We start from the raw sequence: 4,357 nt of genomic DNA on the forward strand, positions 1-4,357 counted from the left end.
TTTTTTAAAAAAATAATAATAGGGGTGCCTGGGTGGCTCAGTCAGTTAAGCATCTGCCTTCAGCTTGGGTCATGATCCCGGGGTCCTAGGATGGAGCCCTGGGACGGGCTCCCTGCTCACTGGCGAGTCTGCTTGAGATTCTCCCTCTCCCCCTACCCCTCCCCCTGCTCATGCTCTCTTTCTCTCTCTCAAATAAATAAATAAAATCTTAAATAATAATAATAATGATTATAAAATAACAAGTCATAATATCAAGAGGTCATATGACTGACTTCTTCTACATGCCAGGCTGTTCTAAGAGCTTTCATGTAGTAACATTTAATTCTTAACTCTATGAGGTAAGGGCTATATGATCCCCACTTCATAGTGGAGGAAACTGAGGCACAGAGAGGTTATGTGCCTCCCCCAGGCCACACAGCTTAGAAATGGCAGAGGGAGAATTTGAACCCAGATGGTCTGACCACCAAGACCATACTTTCCAAAGATGACACACATGCACCTCTCAGAAAGTAAATGAATTGCCTCCTTTTCCAGGTCTTAAAAAGGTCAGTTTCCGTGTAGTTTCAAAACCCCAAACTCCACCCGGTTTAAAGCTTCGCCTCATCCCCAGCTGAGGACCGTGTCCAACTGCAGTAAGATTCTAGGGGGACATGGTGGGCCTCGGCCTGTTTCTCTTTGTGTCCTTCCTCCCCACCCAGAGATGTGGTCTGTGGCCCTCTCAGGGCCACGGGCAGAGGGGAGGAAGGCCAGGAAGGGGGCAGGAAAGTTTCTACTTGGCTATTTTACTTGTAGGGTGGAGTCAAGCCCTTCTGTGTGGTTGAGGCACCATTGCTGGATCCATCTGGGTGGGGGGCACTTTGAGGACCCTCGTCACTGCAGAGTATGTTGTTGTGGCTCCATGAACTGGGCCCCGCTAGAGGCTCACCAGCATCTCCTGGCTCCCTCCAGCCTCTTTCTGCCAAGGTCTGCCCTTGGGAGCCCTGTCCCATGAGGGGCCTTGCCAGACAGCCTCCGGCCAGCTCCCTGGCGAGGCATCCACCACTGCTCATGGGAAACACGAGGACACCTTTGTCATCACACGGAATGCTAGAGGCGTGGGTCATTTCCACTCCAGCCTCTATTCCCTCTGCCCCACAGGCCCTTTCCACTCCATCCCTCACTTGGACACCTAGAGGTCTAAGTTCCCGCAAATTCCAGGGGACACATTTCTAGCTCTCCGGGGGAGGTTCCCTTGGAGTTGCCCTCACTTGGCCTGGGGAGGAAGAAAGCCCCAGGCCGCCCCTCTCCTCCCCCTGGGGTGGGCGGGGGCGGGGACTCGCAGTTCATTCTCAACTCTGCCCCAGAAAACCTCACTCTGAGCCTCCTCCTCTTCTCCCTTCCCACAGCCTGGCGGGGGGTCGAGAGGCTGTTGCTGGCAGAGCTGGTGACCTGTAATCCGTTTTCTTTTTCTTTTTTTTTTTTTAAGATTTTATTTATTTATTCATGAGAGACAGAGAGGCAGAGGGAGAAGCAGGCTTCCCACTGAGCAGGGAGCCCGATGCGGGACTCGATCCCAGGACCCTGGGATCATGACCTGAGCCGAAGGCAGACGCTTAACCATCTGAGCCACCCAGGCGCCCCTGTAATCCGTTTTCGAGACCTCAGTTGGGCATGAAGGTTCTTGGCAGCTGCTGTTCTGTTCTCAGCCTCTGGTACCTCTGTGGAAATTTTGAGAGCGTGGGAGAAGTCAAGTATAACATCTGGCGTGTGTCTGTATATATATAACTGCTGATTCAGGAAGCGTCCCTGACTGAAATAGCCACGCTCCCCAAACCTAAGAGTTCTGAATTATCTCTATGGTTCCAGCTCTGAAATTCCATCCTTCATCCCACAGGCTTAAAATATATGTGCACATACACGCACACACGTATATATAAAATCTATATAATACCTAAATGAGACTGTCCTCAGCCCTGAAAATTCATGATCTCATTGAATCTCAGGCACTCTTGTGAAATGGTTGCTATCAAACACCCTCCTTGATGAGCGGGGAAACTGAGGCTCGGAGCCCAGAAATAATAAGTGGCAGAGTCTGGGTTATGAACCCGGGTCTAGTGGCCTCAAAGTCTCCAAGTGAAACCGTGATTCTTTTTTTTTAATTTTTTTAAAGCTTTTATTTATTTATTTGACAGAGAGATAGCGAGAGCAGGAACACAAGCAGGGGGAGTGGGAGAGGGAGAAGCAGGCTTCCCGCCAAGCAGGGAGCCCGATGCGGGGCTCCATCCCAGAACCCTGGGATCATGACCCGAGCCAAAGGCAGACGCTTAACGACGGAGCCACCCAGGCGCCCTGTGAAACCGTGATTCTACAGCAGCTGGAGGAAGGGTTGCCAAGACGTGAGGTCTTCTTAAGGTGCCTTGGGGACATCGTTGAATCACCAGGCACGGGCCATGGTGTCAGAATCAGAACTCCATTCCCAAATGCAGACTGGGTGACCTGAGATCTTCTACTTCAATCACTGATTCAACAAACACTCCTGAGCGCCTGCTGGGGGCCCAGCTTGTGCGGGGTGGTGCTGGGGACAGAGTGGCGACCAAGACAGCCCCAGCCCTGCTCTCTTGGGGCTCACAGGCCAGAGAGAAGACAGACCCGTCCCCCAGTGGGTAGGGCAGGAATGTGGGGGCCCAAAGAAGAGGGCTGAGTCTGCAGCTGGGGAGGTGCTGGCCAGGGAAGGCCCTTTTCAAAGCTGTCAAAATCGAAGTAAGAGCTCAGAGAAAGGTGGCATCGCTTATGCAAATTGCATCCCTGTGCCCCTTGTTTCATAAAAGGGGAAGAATGCAAATTTTTTCTCCGTCAAGATAAAAAAGCAACACCCTGAGCAGGTCCTGTTTATTCCCATCACTTTGCGGCTAGAGCTTCCATCACTCCATCTCCTGAGGTCCCCGCCCGGACACAAGTGTAGTGTCTATCACCAAGCATCCCTGAGGGTCAGGGAAGGCTTCAGAAGGGGGGTGCCTGAGCTGAAACTGGAATCACAGCTAGATGAAGAGTTAGGGGGAACAGCATTCTAGGTAGGGGGACCCGCATGTGCAAAGGCCCGGAGGCCAGGGCAACTGCACGGAGTTCGGTCTGCCTGATGCAGACAATGAGGGAAGAGTGGTGAGAAGAGCGTGGAGATGTAGGAGGGTGCCAGGCAAGGGGATCTGCGCTGTGTCCTGAGAGCACTGGGGAGCCACAGAAGGCTTATGGACAGGGGAATAGAAAAGTCACACCAGGGGCGCCTGGGTGGCTCAGTCGGTTAAGTGTCTGACTCTTGATTTTGGCTCAGATCATGATCTCAGGGTCGTGAGATCAAGCCCCATGTGGGGCTCCATGCTCAGCGGGGAGGCCACTTGAGATTCTCTCTCTCCCCTTGCCCCTCCCCCCAACTCTCTCTCAAATAAATACATAAATCTTTGTAAAAAGAAAAATGACACCAGCTGCCGACTCAGAGATAAAACCAGTGGAGGTACGAGGAGGGCAGTGAGCCCCCCTCACCCACCCAGAAGGACCTGTAATGGGACAACTCCCAGCTCTCCACTTTTGACCTTGGCTCTGAGACTCAAGCTCGCTGTGCCTCAGTTTCCCTGCCTATAAAACAGACTAGTGCTGACCTCAGAGTTGTAGAGGGGACCAGTGAGGTCGTGGTTGGGAGAATCTGGCACAGTCCCTGGCACACAGCCAGCATGGGGTGTCAGCTGCCCCCCTCCCCCAGAAGCTGCCCTTCTGCGACCTGTCACACCCGGTTCCAGAGCCCAGCACTGTCTGTATCTGGTGCTGCTGCCCTGGGAGTCATTACCCTCGCTACCACTTCTCATTCCAGGAGAGAGCTGATGTTTTCACGTCTGTTCTGTAAGTGGGTATTTCTGATCCTTAGAATGTAACCACTTACCGTATTGCTTTTGTTTTTAATCTTTAAAAGACATATTTACAGCACCCCAAGGACTTGCAATTACAGAGGCAAGAATGGTAACAGTGATGATAATTATAAATGTAATGTCAAGCATTGATTTGGCAGTCACCTTGTTGGTACACTGTTCTGAGCACCCTTTATAAGCATTAGACCAGGACCTTCTCAACATCGGCACTACTCACATTTGGGCTCCAATGCTTCCTTGTTGCTGGGGCTGTCGTGAGCATGGTAGGAGGCTGGTCAGTCTCCTTGACCTTTACCCACTGTGTGCCGGTAGCATCTCCCCCCCCCCACGTCATGACAACCAGAAAGACTTCTAGACATTGCCAATGTGCCCCGAGGGGAGCAAATCATCCCCAGTCGAAAAATCACTGAAGGCGGGCGCCTGGGTGGCTCAGTCGGTTAAGCGACTGCCTTCGGCTCAGG

This window comes from Mirounga leonina, unplaced genomic scaffold (genome assembly GCF_011800145.1).
Source record: "Mirounga leonina isolate KUSES-001 unplaced genomic scaffold, KU_Mleo_1.0 Mir_376, whole genome shotgun sequence".
Lineage (NCBI taxonomy): Eukaryota > Metazoa > Chordata > Mammalia > Carnivora > Phocidae > Mirounga > Mirounga leonina.